The sequence below is a fragment of the Vanacampus margaritifer genome, chromosome 10, assembly GCF_051991255.1.
Source record: "Vanacampus margaritifer isolate UIUO_Vmar chromosome 10, RoL_Vmar_1.0, whole genome shotgun sequence".
Lineage (NCBI taxonomy): Eukaryota > Metazoa > Chordata > Actinopteri > Syngnathiformes > Syngnathidae > Vanacampus > Vanacampus margaritifer.
Window position 1 is genome coordinate 22,830,001 of NC_135441.1, and position 15,894 is coordinate 22,845,894.

At 38.4% G+C, this 15,894-nt stretch overlaps 2 protein-coding genes across 7 annotated transcripts in view; one reads left to right on the forward strand and one right to left on the reverse strand.

Moving 5' to 3' along the window:
- LOC144058763 (uncharacterized) overlaps positions 1 to 15,894 on the reverse strand; it is a 184,568-nt gene that overhangs the window by 138,334 nt on the left and 30,340 nt on the right. For 2 of the 4 annotated variants that reach the window (XM_077577268.1, XM_077577269.1), the window contains exon 3: positions 11,654 to 11,805. The exons of 1 other annotated variant lie outside the window; for it this stretch is intronic. The gene's annotated coding sequence lies outside the window, so the exon portion shown is untranslated. Of the gene's footprint in view, positions 1 to 11,653; positions 11,962 to 15,894 lie in introns of all 4 variants that reach the window. One more of the 4 variants, XM_077577271.1, reaches the window with a different exon arrangement.
- Positions 1 to 15,894, forward strand: part of frmpd3 (FERM and PDZ domain containing 3) — an 89,830-nt gene that overhangs the window by 45,081 nt on the left and 28,855 nt on the right. The gene's annotated exons all lie outside the window — the stretch shown is intronic.

Sequence of the window (15,894 nt, forward strand, 5' to 3'; positions counted from 1 at the left end):
AATATGACGATCGTCATGACGATTAGCTTGCAGCAGTCATCGTACACTGTGGATTTTCCTATCTCACGTCCCCTGAGCTGACAGGCTCAGGCACGCTGAGGATGCCTTTCTTTTTCATGTTCAGATAGAGATGACAGCCCTCAATGGACCTCAGTCCAGTTTCTGTTACCATGTAGCTGTAGTATCCAACATTTCATGTGCAAATGTCTCTTCTAAAAGACTGACAGCGCAATCAGTCTCTGAATGCAAGCCTCTCCGTTCTCAATCGAAATCAATTCACGGTCCTCAATCTGAATTTAGGATGCCGATGAGTATTGCAAGTGCGCCTCAGTAGGTGTGATCATTTCCAGTCTCATCAAAACGGTCCTGGTCTGCAGTCACAACACTGTCTCCCGTCGAGCGGCGCCGTCACACTGGGTGACGTAGCGCCGCCATTAATCACAGAGAAGGCTCGCTAATAAAGTAATTAGCAATTCTAGGAATTTCATCTTGACATCCATTTCGCTCCCAGAAAAGGAAACGCGGAAAATGCTTAATGGCAGAGTTGTAATGGATTTGGGGGGGAAACAAAACAAAACAAAAATTGACTTTGAGTGATGAAATGTGGCTGCTCCGCTCTCCTTTTTGCAGCTGTTGTTCAAATCTAATTTGATTCGGAAAAAGCTCACGCCTTTAAGTCAGTCAGGAGGACAATTAAATAAACTAAATATAATAATAAAAATAATAATTGTTTTGGTCAGCTGTATGGTAAGTGCTCTACCTATTAACATTTTGTGACAAAAAGAAGACAGACTGGATAAAAGCAGGTCTAAGTAGTCGCACAAGTGGTGCAACGCGATTTTGGTGGATTTGATTACATCATCCTTTAACTCATTCCCTCCCAGCCATTTTCACTGAAGCAACCCACTTCACTCCTAGCTGTTTGATTGGATTTTGACTGATTTTGCAAGGCCCACAGAATATTGTGTTCTATTGCTATAAAAACACGGGACCTAGCAGAAGAAAGATTGGAGTATTTTCTTTCATCAGGAAAATAAAGTATCATCATTATTCACAAATCTGTTTAGAACTGTGGATAAATGAAATTTGTTGCAACATGGCCATGGTTGATCTCTTATACTCTGCTGCCACCCGCTGGTCATTTTTGTAATTATTACCATTACTTCACCTGTATCTCTGCAGTTCAGAGGCTGCATTAAAATGTATAGTAAAATATAAATTTCAAAGATTCTGAATTGTCTTAAAGTGCCAAATGTCAGGTCTTTCGTAAAAGTAAGAAAATGTTTTTCAATTCCTTTTAAATTTCAAGAAAATTGCAAGATACAAAAACATTTTAGGGCTTTAAATACAATTCTATTTTCACATTTATTTATGGGGAAAAAACATAACATAACATAACTCATTTGCTCCCCAAAACGTTTAAAAACTTTCTATTTTAAATATTGCCATGGTCCCAAAAACGTATTTATACGTTGTTGTTGTTTTTTTTAAAGTTTTTTTTATGCTAGGGCATACAGAAGGCTTTGATGCAGCCTCTGACCTGAAAAGGTTGCTTAAAGAAATGGTAGTTATTACAAAAAACGGCCAGCAGGTGGCAGCAGAATATAAGAGACCAGCCAGGGCCATGTTGCAACAAGCTCTTTTTGCTAGTGTTTTCAACAGATTTGTGAATAATGATGAAACTTAGCTATATTTTTATACTAATTGCTACAAAACGGAAACAGATACAAATATACTTTTTTTTATGAAAGAAGAGACTCTAATCTTTCTTTTGTTAGGTTCCATGTTTTTATAGCAATAGAACGCAATAGTCTGTAGGCCTTTCAAAATCAGTCAAAATCAAGTATAACAGCCGGGAGCAAAGGGGGTCGCTTCAGTGAACATGGCTGGGTGGGTGGGTGAATGAGTTAAAGAGACCAAGTTAGGGTTTTAAGACTCTATGGAAATTTTTTTTTTTTAAAGCCAGCCCTAATAAATATGATTGGTGAAATTATCAGTCATCTGGCTGTCAGGTCGTACTGACCGTTTGCACAAATATGACTAAATTAAAAAAAATAATGAAAACATCACGACCACATTTTAATCATATGCAAACAATGATTATAACTTCTCTTCAGTGAACATTTTGTATCGCGTCCACCTGTTCTCCTTGAGAAAGCAAAAAGCCTACAGTTTTTTACACATTTTAACACAACTCTCAAAGACACTTGGACTATCTTCCCTTTAATTCACTTTCACCCGACAAGTACAGCATGCTTTTATCACCAAAAGCGCTCAGGTACACGCACAATAAACAAGGTCTGTAGCCATCCTAAATCACGGTTGACAAATCCTGGCGTTAAACTTGCTTAAAGACAAAGCGCAAACAAAGAGCCTTTTTTTGTGGAGCCACTTGTAGATGTTGTCTCGGGGTTTGCACGGTGCAACCTCTTACTCATAACCAGCGCTCATCCTTGAGCCCTCAGGGTCACAGCTGCTGCAGTGTACACACAAACCAGTGCTCCGCTCTCGACATGTTACCATGGCGACCACCTGTCCTAAGGAGTTACGTAAATGAATAATAGTGCTGTTGTTTTGATTTTGTAAAAGAAAGGTGGATATTTTATGTGCTGTCACTAGTGTTGTGCTCGTTACAAAAAAAAGTAACTAGTTACAGTTACTAGTTACTTCATTCTAAAAGTAACTCAATTACAGAATATTGTGTTATTTTGCTATAAAAACATGGAACCTACCAAAGAAAAATTAGAGTCTCTTTTTTCATCAGTACATTTGTATCTGTTTCCGTTTTGCAGCAATTAGCATTAGTTGAAATCACTGGGAAAAAGAGCTTGTTGCAACATGACCCTGGCTTATCTCTTATAGTCTGCTGCCACCTGCTGGCCGCTTTTTGAAAAAAGCATATATCTATCTGTTTTCGTTTTGCAGCAATTAGCATTAGAATATAGATAAGTTTCATCATTATTCACAAATCTGTTTAAAACACTGGGGGGGGGGGGTTGCAACATGGCCCTGGTTGATCTCTTATACTCTGCTGCCACCTGCTGACCATTTTTGGAATTACTACCATTGCTTTGACCATCCCCTTCAGGTCAGAGGCTGCATCAAAGCCTTCTGTATGCTCTACCATAAAAAAAAAAAAAAATAATGTATTAATACGTTTTTGGGACAACAACAACATTAAAACTACAACGTATTTGGCAGCAAATTATTTAAAATAGTTGTCAAATAATTTTGATAGCTCTAATTGCAACAGCAACACGGTGTGCCGCTACACTTTGAACACATGTTCGCGTTCGCTTCCGCAGGCTTGAAGACTTTTTGTCTTGGATTAATTATTCTGTAAATCTTTGTCTGACACTCTTTGTTTTGTAGCGCAGACAAACACACATAGCTGCCCGCCCGCTGGTGTGCGTCGGTCTCTTTGAGACACAAATGCTTTTTGGAGCATGAAATAAGCTTTCCTTGGAAGCGGTGACGGGGAGAGTAGCTGACGTGCCCTTGCGAGTTCTTAATTAAGTACATGCAACTCTCGTCTTTAAATTGTAAATGTCACGTCTGGGTGCCCAACTGCCGTTCCAGTCTCTCCTCTTGGTTCTGGCTCCAGCCTGGTCAAGTAAAACGTCCGGGTGCTGAAACGCGGCACTCGGCTGCCATCTTAATCAGCCTTTAAGAGTGAAGGTCACGGTGTCAGACGATTGACTGTGAAAACACAGACAAGTTTCTTGAAATGGGAAAATTGGAAAATCTGCTCCATTCCACCCCCCCCCCACCCCAAAACCTTTTTTTGTCTCTGGACCAAACAAGAAAAATGTTCTGACTGGCTCGTTTTCCTCTGTGTGTGCGTGTTATGCGCTAGACTGTAATGAGCCGAGAGGAGCCTGATCTAACACATTAGTGCCCAGCATCCGTTTGCCTCCACACTTATTGGCCACACATACAAACTGCATTTGGACTTCCTCTCACTGTCAAAAAAAATCAATAAGCAAAATGAGGATTTGAAGTGGACAGTGTACTGATTTTTATCCACAAAAGGATATTCCGAGAATATATTATATATATCGAGTATATTTACATCAGTAACATAAAATAAGCAAACTGGATAAGCAATCATTATGATTTAGTGTAAAATCCCATTATTAACACTCATTTTTAGCACAAAAATAAAATATTATGTAAAATTATGTAGTCATTGAGCCATTTTCAACAGCAAAAAAGTTAACATTTTGTCCGTAATTCATTTGATAACTTCATTATTTTTCATGTACAATTGATACTGTTTCCTAATTCAGTCGCAGCCATTTTCACTGAAGCAACCCCCTTCGCTCCGGGCTGTTTTACTTAATTTTGACAGAATATTGTCTTCTATTGCTATAAAAATATGGAATCCACCAAATGAAAGATTAGAGTCCGTTCTTTAATCAGGAAAAAAAAGTATATTTATATCTGTTTCTGTTTTGCAGCAATTATCATTAGAATATAGCTAAGTTTCATCAATTTTCACATTCCTGGTGAAAACACTGGCAAAAAGAGGTTGTTGCCACATGGCCCCGGTTGATCTCGTATACTCTGCTGCCACCTGCTGGCCGTTTTGGTAATAACTACTATTGCTTCAACCGTTCTCTTCAGTTCGGAGGCTGCATAAAAAGGCTTCATTTTCAAAAATATATATAAATATGTCTTTGGGTAATATTTAAGATAGAACGTATTTATACGTTTTTGGTAGCAAATGGCTTAAATCTTTCCACTTGCTGACCACTGAAGATGACATCACCTGTGCTGAGGAAGTAGATAACGACCAATCATGATTCCGTTTTCTGACCAAACTCCCAAAACAGGTGAGGCAATGATTGGTTGTTACCTACTTCCTCAGCACAGGTGATGTCATCTTCAGTCAACAGCAAGTGGAAAAATTCATTTTCAAAAGGTATTAATTGTACATGAAAATGAAGTTATCAAATTAATTCTAGACAAAATATTAACTTTTTACTTCTGCAAATGGCTCAATGAGCTTTAGGAGCTTAACTCATTCAAACCCAAAAATGTGTAAACACGTTTTTTAAATAATTTGTCCTTCAATCCCAAAAATGTATTTACACGTTTTTATTTTTCTACTTTTTTTTATGCAAGAGCATACAGCTTTGATGCAGCTTCTGACAGCTTAAGGCAATGGTAGTTATTATGAAAAGCGGCCAGCGGGTGGCAGCAGAGTATAAGAGATCAGCCAGGGCCATGTTGCAACAAGCTCTTTTTGACAGGAATGTGAATATAATATATATTCTTAGCTATATTCTAATGCTAATTGCTGCAGAACGGAAACAGAAACAAACGTTTTTCTGATGAAAAAAGTAGACTTTTTTTTGTCAGGTTCCATGTTTTATAGCAATAGAACACAATATTCTGTGGGCCTTGCAAAATCCGTCAAAATCCAGTAAAACATCCGGGAGCGAAGGGGGTTGCTTCAGTGAAAATGGCTGGGAGTGAATAAGTTAAGGTGCAATTTATATTGAAATCTTGGACTTTTTACCTTTCGCATAATTTTTCAGTAAATAATGCCTGAATGAAAAAAAATAATCTGTCTTAAAGTGGCATGAAGGTAAGAAGATGTACAATTTGGTACTGATCCAAATTTGGATTGCTTTGCCTTGGCGGAGGTTTCCAGTCTACTGAGAAGCATTTTACACCATAGCTTGAACTAAATTAATTATTAGCTGATGATTTACAATCAGCACGTGTGAGATGAGCTTGAAGATGAATCGGTTCTTTGATGCAGCTTAACAAGAAGCTGCAGTATTTTTTGCTGACTGGTTAAATTCAGTTTTACGCCGTTTAGCTGCACACCACGATGCCCCCCGTCAGCTCGGATAATGTTTTTATTGGAACACTGGAAGTATATTGGGGCAGCTCGGCTACACCTTAATTTTATCACCGCAAGTGGTTTAGTAGCTCATAATCTGTCTTTCAAGACCTTTTGCGTGTCGGCTGTTTGTCTTTTCATCTTAAAAGCACAGCAGGGAAAAAAAGATAGTGGAAAAGCTCATAAAGAACTAACTCATAGTACATTAGCCTCACTCGTATTATACACTATTAATTACAATATGTTTCATAATGGTGATATAATATTCTGCCGCAGGTGATTGAATTGTCAACAAAGCATTAATATTATCCGAGCCTAACGAGGAATAGAAAATGACTGGACGGATTCATGTCGACAAACCACTTGTGTGATCTACAGTACAAGCAATCTCATTTTAAAGCTGCTAAACACATCAATAAGATATTGTTGCTGGGAGCAAAACAAGGTTTATTGTCTCTATGGAGATCTTGTTTTGGAACGCAACGTTAACACGTGACTGAGCTTAAGTGCAGGAGAAAAAAGAAAAACACGGGGGAAACTTGTCATAATTGATATTACAGGGGGCGCTCCCGACAGTTTTGCAGTTACAAACGGCACGCAAGTAGCGTTAGACAGACCGAAGCGTTCGGACGTGTATACAAATTCCAGTCACGCCGCCATCCAAGAGGGGAAGTCTTTCATTCTTAAACTGAGGACCCCGAGTGATGTCGAACACAGTTCCAGGTTCTGATTTGTTTGGATTTTTTTTCCAGAAATAGTCAATTAGGTGCCAGGGTTGCGATTGTAAACCTCACTGAACACCATTGTTTGTTTGTTTTTAAAAAGAAAAACGTTTTTAACATTCTTGATTGTAAAGTGTAAAAATTACAGGAGTTAACAGTAGGGCTGAATATCGATACTAATTTCCTGAATTGATCCGATTTTGATTTGCAAAAAAAAATTTGATTTGATTTTTTTCCCCGATTCAATCAAATAAATGATTATACATTATACATATATTCCTTCTTAAATATCAAGGACATGAACCTACCAAAAGAAAGATTAGAGTCTCTTCTTTCTTCAGGTAAAAAAAAAAAAAAAATATATATATATATATATATATTTGTATCTGTTAACGTTTTGCAGGAATTAGCATTAGAATATAGCCAAGCTCTTTTTCTCCGCTTTTTGTTTCAAAACAGAGCATTTCGGTGAAACTAACCATTTTCTATTGTTGATTACTGAAGACCGGAATAAGGTAGAAACAAACTTTTTTTTCTGATGAAAGATGACAGTCCAATCTTTCATTTGGTAGTATGTGTGTTTCCATAGTCCAAACACAACATTTTCTGTGGACCTTGAAAGATCAGTCAAAATGCTTAAATCGGCTGGCACTGGCGACACATCTGGCAGTCAAAGAGTTAAAGATCATCACCAACATTTGCCCCAAAATTCTGCCGGAAATTCATTTCTATTCCTGTTTTCACCGTTGCAAACATTCCCCACAGTTACATCGCTTTTGTACACTTTGAGACAGTTTTATTCATCGATCCGTTCAAATCAATTGGCAAAGTGTTCAGTATCGCATGTCTCCGAGAATCTTTTTGATTATGCCTGCAATGGTATTGATTAGCATGTGTTTTCCAAGGCCCCTCATAGCGGGGTTATCACACCGCGGTCGCCGATAAGCTGCTCACGTTATCGATTGTGGCCCATTAACTGGGACAAGAATGCCCAGTTGCACTCAGATTCATCATAACAAGTCACCGAATTTCGCTTTTGTCACCACTCGCAAAAAAAAAAGAAGATGTGTCGCTCCGCAGGTGCACACGATGTAACAGGCGTCCTGTGTGAAATATTGGAGAATGAATGGCTCTGATGTGCCTTTCACTTTTTTAAAACCAATAAATGACCTGTTTTCCAAGCTTTTATGAAAGAAGAGACTCTAATCTTTCTTTTGTTAGGTTCCATGTTTTTATAGCAATAGAACGCAATAGTCCGTAGGCCTTGCAAAATCAGTCAAAATCAAGTAAAACAGCCGGGAGCGAAGGGGGTTGCTTCAGTGAACATGGCTGTGTGAAATATTGGAGAATGAATGGGCTCTGATGTGCCTTTTACTTTTTTTAAACATAAATGACCTGTTTTCCAAGCCTTTCTCATTCCGGACCGGTCGTGCGATTCAGCATAGCCAAGAGCATTGAGCCATTAAACAAAAATCCAAATAAATCAATACCACAAAGGATGATGATGCTTTCAAAGGAGTGAACAAATTGTAAGATACCAAGGATCCCTTTTTTTTTTCAGGTATAAAAGCCCGTGGCTAATGCTTGTAAGCGAATTTCAACGTTGCGTACAACAATAAGAAACGCAAACAAGAACGGTGTTTTGTGCTTCAATGCAGCTCAAGCGCTTTTAAATCTGCACAGAGCAGCAGGATGCAACTTGCTCGCCTCTCTCCTTCACCCAAGGAGCACTGAATGGATTCAAGCTGGACGAGCAGCCATGCATATATTCATTTCCTATTCGGCAGACAATATATTATACTACAGAGAGGCGCACGCCTCCTGGAAATATCCGACCAAAGACAGAATGTGAATACTCTTTATTAAAGAAATACAGCGTTCCGCTTTATTGCCTTGTACAAGCATAAATGGAAAAAAAAAAAACTATGATAAACATGCTTGTTTATTTATTGTTATATGGATATAGCATAGACATTTATCTACACTGCACTTATCACCCATAAAAACATGAATGGGCGTGTATGTTTTTATAAGTTATATTTTACAATTGTACACGTCTAAAACTTCAATAAGCAATTTTTTACATATTCGTTTTATATAGTGGGATGTTTTCCGTTACAGAGCCTGTAATGTAAGGCAAATCTCCGCAGACAACAAAATATTATCCGTTTATTTTCTGTACTTTTGTCCTCCCAAAACAGAATAACTGGTGACTCTAAATTGTCCATCGTGTGAATGGTTATTTGTTTGTTTATGTGGTTGTTGTTTATTTAGTTGTTTGTTCTATATGTGCCTTCAGAAACAAAATGGCCATTAGAGGTTTTTAATAAACACTGTTTTCCAAATGTTAAAAGTGCTATACACACATATTACAGGTACAATTAATTGAAATGATTAATTGATCGATTATAATCAATTAATGATCAAATATTTGAAATAAGGGGTGGAATTTAAAACACGTTGTTTTTGATTCATCAATTAATCAACAAAATTCATTATTAACAGCCATTTTCACTGAAGCAACCACCTTTGCTCCCGTCTGTTTTACTGGATTTTGACTGATTTTGCAAGGCCCACAGAATATTGTGCTCTTTTGCTATCAAAACATGGAACCTACCAAATAAAAGATTAGAGTCTCTTCTTTCATAAGGAAAAGAAAGTATATTCTATCTGTTTCCATTTTGCAGCAATTAGCATTAGAGTATAGCTAAGTTTAATAATTTACAAATCTGTTTAAAACACTGGGGGAAAAGCTTTTTGCTACATGGCCCTGGTTGATCTCTTATACCTCTTTGACTGCCAAAAACGTTAAATAACGTTTAGTAAAATCCTATGGAGTGCCAAAGACGTTAAAAGACGTTTTTTTTTTTTTTTTTCAAAACAGAGGTGAAACTAACCATTTTCTATTGTTGATTACTGAAAAACGGAATAAGGTAGAAACAAACTTTTTTTTCTGATGAAAGATGAGAGTCCAATCTTTTATTTGGTAGTATGTGTGTTTCCATAGTCCAAACACATACTTCTCTGTGGACCTTGAAAGATCAGTCAAAAATGCTTAAATCGGTTGGCACCCACGGCATTCCTTTTCTGAAAACGTCTGGCAGTCAAAGAGATACTTTGCTGCCACCTGCTGGTCGTTTTTGTAATAACTACCATTGCGTCAACCATTCTTTTCAGTTCAGAGGCTGCATCAAAGCCTTTTGTATGCTGTACCATAAAAACAAAATTTAAAAAACGTATAAACACGTCTTTGGGAGCACAGTAATATTTAAAATAGAACGTATTTATACGCTTTTAGAAGAAAATGAGTTAAGATAGTTAGTTGCAGTGTGCAATTAAACAGGCCCGGATTTTACACCGAGTTAGTCAATTTATGAGTATAGCAACTGGTGTTGCCGTAAGATTTTTGTTATGTGGAACGGGTGCCTCGGCTCAATAAAGGATGGGAAACACTGCTTACGCCTCACTCGGGTCGAGGCAGACATGCGGCAACAGCAGCCTGACAGCCGAGCACGCCCGATGATTACACATGTGAATGGAGAAGCCACTTGGTATTCTTCACATAGCCGCTAAAGCATACCAGGAGCAGATAAGTTTGTGGTGGCAGAGGAAGATAAGAAGAGAAAGAGGGTGAAAATGCCGCTCCATGTAGTTAGACAAATCCGCCTCTCACTGTGGTCAGGATTTCAGGCGAGCATTCCTCTGACGAACACAAAACATCATGCACCAGCGTACTAAACCAGCGGTTCCAAACCACCGGGCAGTAGAATGGTACCAGTCCATCAGACAGTTCGTACTGGGCCACACAGAGAGGGAACAAAATGGAAATTGAAATAACTTTGTTTTTCAAATGTGCCTCCGTAAACCACTTTGCTCGCTCAAGTATTAAGCAACTTGTGACTTGAGTTGCAATGCAAGCCCGCGAGACTTCCTTGTTCGCCGAGTCGCTCACTCGACCAATGAAAGGTAGTTTGCGGCGGCGGCGTCCAACCCAAGACACGCTTAGGACCGCCCCCTCATTTGAATAACATTTCGTCCTGGCAGTATGGATCAAAACTGCCAAAATCCAAAATAGATAAATGACTAAATAAATGATATAAAATAAATAAATAAGTGACTAAAAGTGAAAATAAAAACGGATATATAAAACACTCAAAAATTAAATACAAATGTATTTATTTATGCATATATACTATGTATGTGTGTGTGTGTATATATATATATATATTTTTTTTTTTTTTCATTTATATATATATTTTTTTAAAATTTCGAGTTATATTTTTATACCCGTTTTTATTTTCACTTTTAGTCATTTATTTAGTCATTTATTTATTTTGAATTTTGGCCGTTTTTGGTCCTCCATAGCGGACCCACCACTCTACTACTCTGTGATGAATCGCTTTAAGACGAAGCGTAATCGCCGGGATCTGTCGATAAATGCGAGCAAAGCATCCGGATAGCTGCATTAATGTTGGCCAATAAAATGACAAGAGAGATAAACGAGTAAAAAAATGAGTAGACAATGTCCTTCAGTGTTAATATCGTGGCCAACCACAGACGTCGAAATAGATACATGTTTTTTTTCTGGTGGTCATCTTCATTCTTTTTCTTTTCACAGTAATTGTCCACCAATCGAAACAGAAAAAAATCGAAATCGAATCGAACTGAACTCTTGTGAATGGATTGAGGAAATTTGAATCGATACCCAGCCCTACCTATTAGTGTGCAGAAATGCTATACAGTAATTGGATGTTATGAGTAAGATAATCATAGTAGCACGTTTTAATAGTTTAAACTAGTGCGCTAAATTGTCTTCCAAATTAGGTCAGCTGACATTTACATCACTAGCAGCACATTCTGTATTGATCGAGGGTACTCGCTTACATTTTTTGTTGCCACACTGGCTTGCGCGAAATTACCAACACCTGGTCAAACCCGCCTCAGCGCAGATTTACGATGCGCTTTGTGCCAAACTTGCGCTGGCCACGAGAATAGAACCCGTTGTGTAGTAACTAGATTATGAGCTTTGCTTTTGAATTGAACTACTGAAGTAAAAGTGATTTTCCATGATACTCACCTGTATAGAATATGGGAAGACGTTTGGAAGGAGAAGACCACTTTACTGGCGCAATGTGAGGAGGGTCTTGCGGGTGGCGGCGGAGAGGAGAGCTGGAGGCATTTGGGAGGGCAGCGTTGCGTGGAGAATGAGTTTCACTCTGCGGTGTTGGACTGTCAGGAGAGAAGCTGCTTCACTGGAGGGTGACAGCAGAGAGACAGAGCCACTCTGCTGCTGTCACGGACACTCTGCCTCGCTTCTGGCTTTTAGACATGCGGATGGTGCGGCTGGTGAGCGCAGCTGTTCAGGACCACTTGGCTATGTTTGCACTGAGAAACATTTGGTTTTGAAGGGGTTTGGTTTTTGTTTTACACACAGTCAATTTTGTAGAGTACATTTTACTCTTTAAAAAAGTCAATTTGGTCCCACTCTAAACAGAGTAAAATTTACACTTGGAAGAGAGGAAAATTGAGTTATTTTTACAGTGTACGGGAGAATTGGCCTATCCCATGACAAAAAAAATTGAAGAGGGTTTGTTTTTACTCCGAATTTCTAATTGACTCATTCAGGAGGATTATGACAGATTTTGCAAGGCCCACAGAATATTGTGTTCTATTGCTATAAAAACATGCAACCTACCAAAATAAATATTAGAGTCTCTTCTTTCATCAAGAAAAAAAAGTATGCTTGTATCTGTTTCCGTTTTGCAGCAATTAGCATTAGAATGTAGCTAAGTTTCATTATTATTCACAAATCTGTTTAAAACAGTGGGGGAAAGAGCCTTTTTGCAAAATGGCCCTGGTTGATCTCTTATACTCTGCTGCTACCTGCTAGCCATTTTTTGTAATAACTACCATTGCTTTAAGCAACCACTTCAGGCCTTCTGTATGCTCTCGCCTAAAAAAAAAATAAAAAAAAGTTGGAATTTGTTTTTGTTTTCATTTTGATGCCAATATTTTCCCTGAAAATGAATATCGGCTCCAAATATCAGTTATCAGCATCCTTGACTGCTAATAATCGGTATCATATCAGCTCTGTAAAAAAAACATATCGGTCTATCCCTAATTTAAAGACAAGCAAGTCCACACAAGACTGAGTTTATACATTCAGCTCATGAAAGGGAATAAGAAAATATTTTCAAAGGTTACACGGACATTATAGAAAATTGAATTTTGATTGTACACAACAAGTAAATCCTTTGGTTTTGAAAATATAAATTTTTCTGCATTGTTATATAACAATGTGCCTAATTTACAAAATAGCACCGATGACTTGGCAACTAGGCCGGGGCGAAGATCTTGTAGCACTAGCATAGATTAGCATTAGTTTCTGATAGATGGCGCGTACATGAAATAGTGCGCTGTTATTCTTTTGTGGATTTTTAACCGAAGAAAAAAAAAATCAGACTTCTGGGAACTGTGAATCAAATGAACAAATACCAGCATGATTCGTTACCACATATTATATTATTTATGTCCTCCAAGGTCATGTGCCGCAGATTCGTGACAGCCTGGACTCTATAAATGTTTTCTTTATGGCTGCGTATAAATTGGAAATCTATATTACACGGATGGGCTGCATTTTGTCACCCAAGACACCTCATCAACAAAAATCCTCCTCAACAACCTGCAAGGGAGCCGAACATCTGTTTGTCCTCACTTGTTTATGTTGAGCCATCTCGACGGTGGAATATTTTATCTGCGAAGAGCTATTGGGTCCGCTATGTGAATGTACAGCTCGGGTGCCAGCCACGCCTGCTGCTACGGGACTATAAAAACACACACAATCCATCGATCCACTTTTAAATCCTTAACGTTTTTTTGGGAGTATCCGAAAGGGCCGAGCCAACACAAATTGATGTCAGGACTTTTTTGCTTGCTGCAACAACAGTAACAACCGAACCCCAGCGCTGCCCTGGTCTCAGCTCGACACAAGACTTACTAGATCAAACATGTGGATCAGGGGGGGAAAAAAAACAGCACATGGCAGATATTGGGAATAAGATTACGGTCACTGATGAAACCTCTGCAGTGGAGTCACGTGCACACGTGCTAATGAAGTTTTTGCTAACAGTGCTTTTTTTTTTTAATAAGAAATATGCGGACTTTGCAGATTGCTATGTGACTGATAATTAAAGATGATGAAGTCTTAATGATAACAAACTCCGCTCCCGTTTTTAATCTGGTGATGAATCTGATTGAATGCTGTAAAAAGTGACAAATTTAACACGTGAATCAATTAACTCAATCACTCCCAGCCATTTTCACTGAAGCAACCCCCTTTGCTCCCAGCTGTTTTACTGGATTTTGACTGAATTTTGCAAGGCCCACAGAATATTCTGCTCTATTGCTATAAAAACAGAACCTACCAAAAGAAAGATTAAAATCTCTTATTTTATCAGGAAAATAAGTATATTTGTATCTGTTAACGTTTTGCAGCAATTAGCATTAGAATGTAGCTAAGTTTCATCATTATTCACAAATTTGTTTAAAACAGTGGGGGAAAGAGCTTTTTGCAACATGGCCCTGGTTGATCTCTTATATTCTGCTGCCACCTGCTGGCCGTTTTTTTGTAATAACTACCATTGCTTCAACCATTCTCTTTAGTTCAGAGGCTGCATCAAAGCCTTCTGTGTGCTTCAGCACCCCCCCCCCCCCCAAAAAAAAACATAATAAAAAACGTATAAAAACGTTTTTGGGAGCAAATTAATTAATATTAGCTACATGATTACAAAAGGTGATATACAGTATTCGTGCGAGGGAACATACTGTGCTTTAGCACTTTTTAACAGTCCAGTCTTAAACTGTAGAGAAGCGCAATAGCGAAAAACTCAAACATTTGCTTGATAGTCAAATTAAAAAGTGATTAAAACAAAATCTGATGTGTACGGAAGCGTCAATCTGTGAATTAATCATTTTTGACTGATGAGTACGTTCAAATGTATTTGTGAGTGTGTTCGAACATATTTAAATACATACTCACAAATATGTTCACTTGCAGGCTAAATGCTACAAACGTAGCACAGAATGTATTTAAATACGATCGAATTTACTCACCAGTCAAACATTGGCAGTTCCACTCTTCCTGTCATTAATTTGTTCCCTAAACATTGGACAATGAGCGAACAGCACATTCAGGCATTTAATGTCAAGAGTGGCGAAATATGTGGAGAGTCGAGTTGAGCAGGTAAAGGGCGCTCTAAATCTTGACTCTTACCACAATAACCACTTGATGTGTGCCAAGATAGCAGCACTCCATTAGAGCGGTTACGTTGCTATAGAGGGACAGATCTTCACTTTAGTGTTGTGCTTAAGATCATGTAGCGTAATGATCACATTAATAATGCAGGGGAGAAAAGACCCGGGGCATTGACAGATAAGTCAAGTGCAATCTATCGACATTTTGGTCAGGTAGACCACCGGCCTTTCATCTATAGTCAGGGAACAGATGGTGCCATCATCTTCCTTGTAGATCAAACCAGAAATATTATCATAGCACTTGCACCTCAGAACATAGTGAGATATGCTTCTGTGATTATACTGAACCGGGGCTAGTTGGGTTGTACCCTGCCAGATCCAGATGATGGTGGCGTGTGAGCATGGGCCCACCATTAAATTCTGATGGTGTGTTAACCATGAGCAAAAATATCGCAGTATTAAAATTACAGCTCTAAAATGACCCTTTTTGAAGTATTTGGGTAAATAAAAACAGCATTTTTTTTTTACATTTAAGTCAGTTTTATGCATACAGTATATTATACATAACTCCATAGCAACTGACAACTTCATCATCACAAGGGGCATGGCAACTGCATAGCAAATGACAACATCATGACAAGGGACATAGCAACTGCATAGCAAATGACAACATCATCACAAGGGGCATATCAACTGCAAAGCAACTGACAACTTAATCACAAGGGACATAGCAACTGCATAGCAACTGACAACATTATTACAAGGGCCATAGAAACTGCATAGCTCCTGCCAACGTCATCATCACAAGGGGCATAGCAACTCCCAACTTCATCATCACAAGGGCCATAGCCACTGCATAGCAACTGATAACGTCATCACAAAGGACATAGCAGCTGCATAGCAACTGATGACTTCACCATCACAAAGGGCATAGCAACTGACAACCTCATCATCACACGGGCCATAGCAACTGACAACTTCATCATCACAAAGGCCATAGCCACCGCATAACAACTGACAACGACACCATAAAGGACACAGTGACTGCATAGTAACTTACAACTT